At 40.8% G+C, this 11,532-nt stretch overlaps 1 long non-coding RNA gene across 1 annotated transcript; it reads left to right on the forward strand.

Moving 5' to 3' along the window:
- Positions 1–5,872: 5,872 nt before the first annotated feature.
- LOC121143118 lies at positions 5,873–8,971 on the forward strand. Its single transcript, XR_005880229.1, has 3 exons — positions 5,873–6,043; positions 6,178–6,442; positions 8,595–8,971. It is a non-coding gene; the product is annotated as an uncharacterized LOC121143118 (long non-coding RNA).
- Positions 8,972–11,532: the final 2,561 nt, after the last annotated feature.

An 11,532-nucleotide genomic window follows, 5' to 3' on the forward strand; every position in this document is an offset into this window, starting at 1 on the left:
GAGTGACTGAAGTTACTGTGTTTCACCACCTGGGTGCCACTGTCCGTAGGAGGCCTTTTGGGTTTGCTGTGTCTCAGCTGTCATTTCCTATCTTTGGCTGCCCCTAGTAGACAGTGCTAATGGCTTCCAGAGTGTGGTCCTCTTGTTTACTAGAAGGAAGTCTGGTGCTTGCAAAAACAATTTACTCTTAGGTGGCAGAAGCAAAGGGGTAGAGGTTACAGAAGACAGGGCAGGGGAGATTGCTCTTCCCAATACTAATCAAACAGCACTTAATGTCCCATGGATTCGGCCTCCCAATTATTTCTCTGATTCATCCTCATCTCTATTCCCATGGCTTCTGTGTTCCCCCCATGCCATCTTCTCTCTAAGTTAAAACAGCCAACAGCCTCCTAACTGGTTCCTCTGCCTTCTACCCAGTCTTCTTCCTAACCCTAGAGCACACTGCCTTCTATATATACACCTCCTCTGTGCTCAGCAGCAGATGTAAGAACACCAGTCATTGTTTAGGGTTTCCAGAGAAAGGAGATGTTGATATTAAAAGGGAGGAGACAGAGACACTGAGATGCTTGGCATATTCATTTCTTACTGCTATCCTAATAAAGTACCACAAATCCAGGAATTTAAAACAATATCCAACTATTACCTAAGTTGAGTAAGTCAGAGTCTGACAATGAGCTTACTGGGCTAAACCCAAAGCTTCAGAAAGTGTGTGTTCTCTAAATGGAAGTCCAGTGAGAGCACCCTCTGAAGCCAATTCTGGGTGACGGCAGAGTTCAGTCCCTGTGTCTGCAGAGCTGAGACTTCAGGACTCTCTGGTTGTCATCATGGATCATTTTCAGCTCCCAGGGACCTTCTTCATCCCTGACCCCTGGCAACCCTCACCCTCAAAGGTAATGATGGGAGATTGAATCCTCCCATCTTCGTGTCTCTTTTCCTTCTCTCCAGACCCATTTTTCTCAATTTTCTGCCTTCCTCTTCCACTTTGAATGGCCCAAATGATTAGATTAACTTCATCAAATCTAGGCAATCAATTGTCCTATGTGAAATCTGTATAACTTTTTTAAGGTATTAGTATATATACGTTGTACAATGTGGTTGTTTTTATAAACTCTTGTTCACACAAATATATTATATACTTGAGTTTTCACTTCCATTACTGGCCTCTCCCTTCCCAACCATTATTTTCCTTTCCACAAAGTTACATTTCTATTTTCATGGCATATACATATAGAGATAGATATAATTTAGATTCTGCATATGAGAGAAAAATGTCTTTGCCTTTGTGGGTTTGGCTTATTTTTTGCTAAATATGATCATTTCTAAATGGTATACTTTATTGTTTCTTACAACTAAATAAAATTCCATTAAGTACATACCCAACTCGCTTTATGTATTCATCTGAGGATATAGATCTATACCCACTTCATAACACAGTTGTTTTTATTAATGCATCAGTTAACATGGATATGCCAGGATCTCTGCAGCACACTGACTCACCTTCCCTCAGATATATACCTAAGAGTGGTATGGCTAGATCATATGTAGAGCTATTCTTTATTTATTTTTTATATGTGTGCCACATGTGTACAGTGTCTGCCCAGCAGAGAGCATCAGATCCTCTGGAACTGGAGTAACAGGTTGTTGTGAACTACCACACATAGGAGATGGGAACCAAATTCTGGTCTTCTAGAAGAACAATGTACTGACTAGTCATATGTCAACTTGATACACAAACTACAGTTATCTGAAAGGTGGAACTTTAATTAAGGAAATGCTTCCATTAGATCTGGCTGTAAGGCATTTTATTAGTTATGGGAGAGAGCTGAGCCCATGAGGGTAGCTCCATCTCTGGGATGGTGGTCATGGGTTCTATAAGAAAGGAAGTAGAGCAAGCCATGGGAAGCAAACCAGTAGGCAGCACCCTTCCATGACCTCTTGATCAGTTCCTGCCTCCAGGCTCCTGCCCCATTTGAGCTCCTGTCCTGACTTCCTTCCATGATGAGCAGCAATATGTAAAGGTAAACCTAAAATCCCTTTCTTCCCCAGCTTGCTTTGTGGTCATGGTGTTTTGTCTCAGTAGTAGAAACCTTAACTAAGACAAATAGCAAATTCTTTTAGCCAATAAAACATCTCCTCAACCCCCAGAATTTTTAATTTTAGCATTTTATGAACCATGATCCCCCTTCCCATGGTTCCTGAGAAATCCCAAGTAGTTTATTAGTCCTTTCCTCCCATTCTTACAAGTACTTGCTACTCATTTGGTTTATGAGACTGGGTTATGTATTCATCTAATGGCAAAACTCCATGTAGTTTTTGATTGAGGTCCATAACTTTAATTCTGTCCACAAAGTCCCTTTTGTCAAGTAACACAGCATGCTCACCAGTTTCAAGAATGAGGACATGGGCATCTTGGGGAGGGTATTAATCTGCCAACTCCAAGTAAGATGATCAATCTTCACAATGAAGAATTATCCCAGCCTGTATGTCAATAACAACAGCCCATTGTGTGTGAGTGGGTGATTCTTCTGAAATGAAAATCTGATTGTGTCTTCTTCCTATTTTGCAATCTTTTAGGAAATTCTTATTGTCCTTAAGATACAACCTGAGAAAATGTTTTCTTTCATGCTTGCAAGAACGTTCCTTCTAAGTGAGCATCTCTTTTAGCTCATGGGCCTCCATCCATTGGCACACTGAATAAATATCAAGTGTTCTGTATGCTCTCATGCTTTCCATTCTTTACCAAGGCTCCTTCTCCCTCCTAGGATATTCCTTTCCAAAACTCTCTCTCACCACCCTTAGCATAACTCTAACTCAATTTTCAGGTTCACTTTAAGATTTTATTTCCTTATGAATATCTTTTGTGACCCTGAAGTCTGATTTAGGCAGCACTCCAATTTGTTCCCATGATGGCTACCTGCCCCCCCCACATTATCACAATTCTCTGTAATTCCTTTCCAGATGCTCCCGTGATATCTCCCTCCCCCGCTACACGCATTATCACAATACACTGTGACTTCTTTCCTACCTCTTGGTTTTGTAAAATCATTTCTACACAAAGAACATATCACCTAAGCTCCATATTTGCATGAAACTCAAGCTGTTATTAATCCATTGCTATAAAGGAAGGAACTGATACTCATAGCAGACAAACAGCTGTTTAAGAAAGTATGGCCCTGAAGGGACCAATTGCTGGAACTATAGTTTCTGATTCTACATCAGTACCATGATACCTTTCTGAATTAACAAGTATTGTGTAATACAAACATTCCTCAACTTACAATAGAGTTGCATTCTGTTAAGCACAACCAAAAATGTTCAAACACCCATGTTTATTGGAATATCTCCTTTGAAAATGCCATAAGTTTAAGAAGATGACACACTATAGAGTGTTGGTAGACCAAGGACTGACTGAGCTGTGCCTCAGTGTCCTTGAATCATGATAGAAAAGCTCAAACTTCAAAACTGAAGAACTGTTTCTACCCAAAGTGTATGGTTTTCATAATTTCACATTTTCTTAAAAGTTAAATAAAACCATCATAATTCAGGAACCACCAGTAGTTTAAAAATAACTACTCCACAAAATCCTCTTGCTTCCCTATAAAATAAAAATATTTAGCGCTTTTCAACATGAAAAAAGACACTCATTAAGGCTAAATGACTTAGCCAAAATCATAGAGTTGGTACGCTGCAATTTGGATCTAAAAGCCAGATGTTTTGTTACAATATTCTTATTCAAACTATATATTTAAGAATGGTGAAGAAGCCAGAACTTGAAGTGCAGAAGCAACCATTTTGGCAGTGCATGTCATTTTCTCACACTCTCTCTATACACACACTCAGTGGAGAACTTTGACCAATAAAAGATTTATATAGGCAAAAGGGGAACTTCTCTATTCATGAATCACTCATATATTATGTAGGTGGCAAAAGGGAGGAATGCATTTGTATGAATTTAAAATCCAAAAAGATAAGTGATGTCATTAATAATGGCAGTTAGCTTGTGAGCAAATGCTGATTATCATGGTTATCCAAATACCTGTGTGATGTAGGGAAAACTGTCTCTGCAGTGTATCACTCTGGAGTCACTACAGCCAGCCTCCAACATGGCAACCAGGGGTCCTCACCATTTGGTAAGCACATCCTTGTGAATGAGGACTGATGGTAGAAACAACGGGACAATGAAGGTGCGATGCTGTGTCCCTTTTAAGATCATAAGAAGCATTTGCGTCTTCCACTTTGGTGCAAGTGGGAGCACTCAAAGTAAAGACAGCATCTATCATTCAATATGAGCATAGACCATTCTACAGAGGAATTGAAACCACTCACCAACAGCTGTTCTGATCCACACATGACTAAGGCACCTTGGAATCAAATCCTCCAGCCCCAGTCAAGCCCCCAGGTAGCTGTAGTTCCAATCAATATCTAAGTAAATATGGGAAATCACAAGTCATGACCACTTCACTGAGGAGCTTCTACAGCTGTGACTCATTAAACTAAGAAGTAGTGAGTATTGTTGTTGAAAGCCTCTGAGCATAGTAGTATTTTACATACACAGTTATAGATGATAACACAGGTTGCAAAAGTACAATTGCAGTTTTAATTGGCCATAAGCAGAGTGGTACCTTTGATCCTATTGGACTGTGGAAAGAGATTCACTGCCCTCTGTGTGGGTATAGGAGCATGATGATGCCATGCATATATTTGTGTTCAAGGGGTTGTTCTGTGTCAATCCAATGACAAATTTGACATCATTGTTCTCATGAGTCGTGTCATGATCTGGGATACATTATTTCAGAAAGCAGAATCAGTCAGAAGTCCCCAAAATGTCAGGCCCCCATTTCTTTAACTTTCATCCTTGCTTCTTTTTGCATGTGTTGAATTATTGTCATCTTTCGTCACCTGGCAAGAAATAACCACACTATCTGATATTGTACTTCACTTCTGCATGTGGATGTCATGTATGCATTTATGTTCAAGGAGTTGTTCTGTGTCAGTCCCATGACAAACTTGACATCATTGCTTTCATGAGTCATGTCATGATCTTGCCCTAAAGCAAAGCTTATCTCTAGACAGGAGATCACACCAACTCTATTTCCAGTGAAGATCAATCTTATTTATCAAAGAGAAAGGGAAAAAGAAAAGAAAGCTAATTTAAAGCAGTCCCAAATTAGAAAATATTTTGAAGACTGCATTCCCAAAATCCTAGATTATAAGACAAAACTACAGTAATAACTCACAATGACAGGCAGATACCTGTGCACCAAGCTGAAGTGTTATAGTTTGGGTATAAAGTATCCCTTAAAGGAACCAGTGTCTTTAAATCATGATGTATAGAGGTGTGGATTAGGGTAAGTGATTGGACCATGAAAGCTTGTCTTCATAAGTGGATTAGTCTACTGAGAGATTCACATTTAAACAGATTATTAGAAAGTGGTGACATCATGGCAGGTGAGGCCCAATTAGGGGAAGTGGGTATCTCGTGGTGTGCCACGGATATACTCTGCCCTCATATCCTCATCTCTTCTCTTTCTTCTCATCCTCTTCTTCCCCTATCTTTTATCATCCCTCGATGTCCCGCGCTACCGTCTCGCCAGCAAGAACGACGCAGAACACTCGGATCCTTCTGCAGTAAAGCTTTAATGCATCTTGAGAGATAGATGATCAGCTTCTTAGAGGGAGACCCCAAGCTAAGAAACCCAGCCCCTTATATAAGCCTAGGAGCTCCGAGTGAGACGTGTAGAGCCGGGATTGGTGGTTTGCACATCACCCCAGATGACGCCACGGGAGAGGCACAGCTTAAACGGTTAACTCCAACTGACAGCAGATGTCAGCGCCATCTTCTAACGGTTAACTCCAACTGACAGCAGATGTCAGCGCCATCTTCTAACGGCAATAGCGATAGCGAGGGCGGCTCCTCACACCTCCCTGTCTCCTAAAAGGTGAACTGCTTTGTTCCACCATGCATTCCCTGACATGGTGTTCAGTAGACCCAACAATGGAACCAGGAAACCTTGAGCAGAAACCTACAAAATCATCAGACAAAGTAAACCATTCCTTTTTTAAGCTAATGGTGTGTGTGGTGGTGGTGGTGGTGGGTGGTGGGTGGTGGTGTTGGAGGTAGTGGTAATGGTATTGGTAGTGGTGGTTTTTAATTTTTTCTTTCATTTTATTTTTCAGGTATTTATCATAGACATAAAAAATGGGCCTACAGTCATACTACCTTGCATTCACTGATCTCACCTAATCACAAAAGCTAAGCAGTTTGGAACCCAGTTAATATTTGGATAAGAGAGAAAAAATATGACAAATGGAAGTCAAACATATAAGGTTTCTGGATACTACACAATTTGTCTCTCGTCATATAGGTCCAAGATCTGGGTATCAAGGCAAGCTCCACAGCCTGGGGATACAGTTATGAGGAGTAACAGAAAATGAAAGTCTAGTAAGTTCTAAGGGCAGTAACGGGGGAAAGTAACATGGGCAGGAAGAAGCCAGAAATCCTGTTAAATAGGACTGCTAACATGTGGGTGTGACACAGAGAGTATGCTATGGCTCCAAGCTCATCTGGATCCAAGTTCCTTAACATATACTTCCTGCAGGTTAATGCAGCCTGCTTGCTCTCAGAGCTGATCTGTATTAAGAACCTAAATCCAGGCTCTAGAGGTATCTGCGTGGTCATAAGCACTGGGTGTTCTTCCAGAGGACCTAGGTTTGGTTCCCAGCACCCATATGGCAGCTCACAGCCATTGTAACTCCAGTTCCAGGAGACATGACGCCTTCTTCTGGTCCGTGTGGAGACCAGGCATGCATGTGATACAGGGACATACATGCAAGCAAAACACCATACACATAAAATTAAGTTAATTTTTTTCATGTAAAACCTCAATTCTAATAGAGTCAAAGAAGTAAAAGAATTGTGGTTTTACTTCTAGGAAGTCCATATAGTTTTCATGGAGATCATTATTCCTTTTTTTTCAAAGATGGAAAAGAGAAATGAGACTTTGTACGACATCAGCACACAGCCTTCTCTATCGTGCATTTCTGGTCAGAGCCCCAGGTTGGCACACCTGAATCTTCTCCACCTAGAGAGGTGATAGTCCTTATCACACAGGCAGAGTCTGAAGCAAAGACTGTCTTGCAGCCTCGATAAGCTCCAAGGCACTGGGCCAGGGTAATGGACCATGGGAAACAGAGCAGGGGTCTGCCAAGCTCAATAATATGCCATAGTGGCTGCATCGGAAAATGTTTTAATTTACATTTTCAAGTGCAAAATATTTTCCCCTCATGCTTTGGCTAAATTAGGTAGTTAAAGTCTGTGAAGTGGCAGTAATTAGAAACAATGGATTTTATATTTGACATGTATTATTTTAGTAGAATCTGTTTTACATTTACATCAAACATCCAAGGACCCCTGCAGAAGTTTCTTTTGCTATTGCATTACCATTTAGCTCTAATAAAACACTTTGAATCCCCTTCACAATTATAATTATAGTATTTCAGATGGAATAGAAGCCAGGATAGAGGTAAACCCCAATGGAAACCATACCCAGTACTCCTCTCCTCATGTTGAATCTTCATAAGTTCACACTTGCTCAATATAATTTTATACACATTCTTTGCCACTTCATATTGGTCTCTAATCACATTTTCATATATTACTAATTATACACTACTGCATCAGAAATCTACTCAAGGGCAAAGGTCTTTTTTTTAGCTCCCATGGAACTTCTTGAAACCAAAGTACATCAAAATTGATTAGTGGTGTTGTCAAGGAAATGGGATGTGAACTTCAAAGGAGATAGGAGGGAGGAGAAAACCAGTATAAGCTAAAGTTTGCTTGTGTTGCATTATGCTGCCCGTAATGAATTAGGCTCATAGAACAACAAAGGAAGGGGTTATTCATTTGTTCCCTGGTTGTCCAAAATGCAAGTCAGGGGCCATCAGCAATGAGAAGAAACAAGTTAAAAAGTTTGGAATCTTAAAGAATTGGTTGCATTCTAAGCTCCTTACCTTGAAACAGAATGATCACAGGTCTCACCCACACTTAACCTCAAAATGTTCATTTCCCTATTTTGCAACAAGATGACTAACTCAAAGAATGGATGCATGCAATGAGCCATCTACCCAGAGGAGCCAGATTCTTACTTTCTGGTAGAAAAAGGCCGCAGCACGTCCTTAACTTTGATTATTGGATAAATATAGACTAACAAAAGCTGTAAAATAAAACTCAAAGATGTACACTAAAAATAGAGAACTATCAGCCTCTCAGAGCAGAGAAGAAACTAAGAGTCACAGAGAACAAGAGGAAAAGAAAGAAGGCCCAAGATCACAGAAACTACGACAAAACCGCACAGCAAAATTAGCCATTTTTATTTATGGAGATAAAAGAATTAATGCAGGAGCTTTTTACACACTCTATCTCATTTGATCCTTATGCTATTAGAATACTAGTTTTACAGGTAAGTAAATTGAGGCTTGGGAAACAGACAGATCTTGAATGTAACCCTGGAGCTGCAGTAGTAAACTGAATTGACAGCCTGTGGTAAATGGGAATGGCCCCCACAGACTCATCTGTTTGAATGTTTGACCCATAGGGAGTGGCACTGTATGTCACTGTGGAGGTCGGCTTTGCGGTCTCATATGCTCAAGCTAAACCCAGTATGGGACACAGTATACCTCTGCTGCCTGTGGATCAAGATGTAGAACTCTCAACTCCTTCTCCAGCACCGTGTCTCTGCATGCGTACTGACATTTTTTCTGACATGATGATTGATAATGAACCAAACCTCTGAAACTATAAGTCAGTCCCAATTAAATGTTTCCTTTTATGAGTGTTGCCGTGGTTATGGTGTCTCATCATAGCAATAGAAACCCTAACTAAGGCACAGTCTAACTGGTGAGAGAACCTCTAAACACCACGCCTCCCCACAGAACCAATAAAAGGAATAGAGATTTATACATCCAAATACGCTACCATATACTTAGGAGATCTTGATCATAAATAAATGAAAACATCAAATCATACTTAGCTCTCGGTGGTAGAATTATAATTTCCATTTTCTCTTTTATACTTTTTTCCATTTTTCATTTTTCTGTAATTTTCAGTTTTCTGCAATTCAGTGGAGAAGCAGTAAGATTTACACTAGCCAACCCCTCCAATTATATGAGGAAGCCTATGACTTGTCTTAAAATTCTTGAGATTTGCATAGAATTTGATCCTGCTGCAGGAAAGTATTTCCAAATGTCCCTGTTTTCTTCTGTTGGATCCTGGGTTGAAACTAGTGCTTGAATCTGTTTGTTTTCTTATGTGGAATGGGCACATTAAAACACTCATTATTGACACCAATATTGGGAATTGAACTTAGTATCCTGTGCATGTTTTGCAAGTGTTTTGCAACTGAACTATAATTACAATTAAGTCTTCACCTTTTATTTCAAGACAGTCACTCACAAATGTTTCCAGACTGACTTGAACTCATTCTATAATCCAGACTGGCTTTGAATTTAAGATTCTCCTTCCTCAGATTCCCAAATAGCTAGTATTACCGGCCTATGCCAAGCAGGTCTGGCAAAAAAAAAAACAGGGTTTATAATTAACCAGGGAATTGTTTCTCAGCCTGTGGGTTGTAACCCCTTGGTGTGAATGACCCTTTCACAGACCATCAGAAAACACAGACATTTACATTATGATTCATAGCATTAGCGAAATTATAGTTATGAAGTAGCAACAAAATTAATTTTATGGTTGGGGAATCACTACATGAGAAACTGCATTAAAGGACCACAGCATTAGGAAGGCTGAGAACTGCTAAATTCGGGCCTTGGGTGTTTTCTAAGGCAGGCATTTGCTCTTATTATCAAAGAAGCAAACCATGGGGCCAGAGGGGTTTCACAATGCACATAAGAGCACACAGCCAATGACTGATGGAGTGGTATCACATCCAAGGCTACGGCACTTTTTCCTGGATCATCCTCTGGTTCCTTCACAGGGGCTAAGTATTGGTCCATCAATTATAATTCTAGTCAGACACTCACTTCCTCCCTGTATCACAGCCAAACTTGGACCCTCTGACTCCGCTGTCATCCTTCTCTACCTTCAACCCTGAGTCCCCATTGAATTTCTTCATCTTACTTAGTTTCAAAATTACTTGCTTGTGTTTGTCTCAACACACTTCCCTGACATTCTGAACTCTCCATAAATAAGCTAGTGACAAAAATAAATGTATTCTGTTCCTGCATTCTCAGAACTAAGTTGGTGCTATGGGGAATAAAGGCAACACAGGATATCTTTCTGACCCTTAAGAAATAAAATCTATGTGAGGAAATATAGCTTATATACCTGGTGCTACTAGGCAAACAGACAAAAGCAATAATAGTAATCACATTTGTAAAACACAGCCTGAATGGCTCAGAAATGTTACCAAAGAAAGATGGTGAACCACACAGGCTGAGCAGGGAGAACAGACTTTTATCTGGAGCTTGAAGGAAGTAAAGAACTTGGACCTGCCGAGAGAGTAGAGAAATGATAAAAAATACCCTCACTTAGCAACAAGAAATATCTCAAGAAGTAGTATTAGTACATGTGATGAAGTCCTGCCTTAGATGAAGAACAAGGGGCACAGGCCTTGTCTCAAGTACCAAAGGGACTGTGACACGGCCATGGAAGCCTGAAGGTCAGTGTGACGTTCAACACTACCCTGGATTCTCCACTGTCAAAATGTCAGTCTGAACAGTCGGCAGTGAAGTTAGCCCTCACTGCTCACTGCCTGTAGTTTGACATACCTGGTGTATTCAGTTGACTAGTGAGCCTGGAGCTTAAGAAGCATAATGCCAAGGGCTGTGCCTACGCCATCTCATTTGTCTGGTCAGTGTGCCAGCGAGGCATCATTGTCTCCACCTTACAATTGGAAACCAGGGCTTTCTTAGAATAAATCCTTCCCCAGAGAGCTGGACTCAGCTAGCTTTCAGAGATTCAGGGAGTCTCGGCCCAAACTCTCTGACTTTGGACCCAGAACAAAAACAAAGAATGACTCCAGTGAGTCCAGTGCTGTCCTTATAAACTAAACTGTACAGAGTGTGTACTCAGAGCTCTTTCTCCCTTGCCTATTATGAGCAATCTTAGGGATTTTGAGGAATAGAGATGTTCAATCTCCAGTTCTCACAACCTGCTGCTGCTGAAATGTCATCAGGCTAGGAGAACTAAATCAAGAAGGAGGAGGAGGAGGAGGAGGAAAGGGAAGGAGAAGGAGGGGGAGGAGGAGGGGAGGAGGAGGAATAGGGGAAGGAGGAGGAGAAAGAATAGGGGGAGGAGGAGGAGAGGGAATAGGAAGAGGAGGGGGAATAGGAGGAGGAGGGGGAAGAAGGGGAGGAGGAAGGAGAACAAGAAGAACAACAAGAAGAAAGTGTTGGTTTTGTTAAATGTGTCTGAGCTGGTAACCCCAAAACTATATGCATTGCTCTCCATTCCTCTCACTGCTGTTGTCAACATGAGTGTTTTAACATGCCTATTCCACATAAGAGAAATGGGGACCA

Source organism: Mesocricetus auratus, unplaced genomic scaffold (assembly GCF_017639785.1).
Source record: "Mesocricetus auratus isolate SY011 unplaced genomic scaffold, BCM_Maur_2.0 Super-Scaffold_100011, whole genome shotgun sequence".
NCBI classification, from domain to species: Eukaryota; Metazoa; Chordata; class Mammalia; order Rodentia; family Cricetidae; genus Mesocricetus; species Mesocricetus auratus.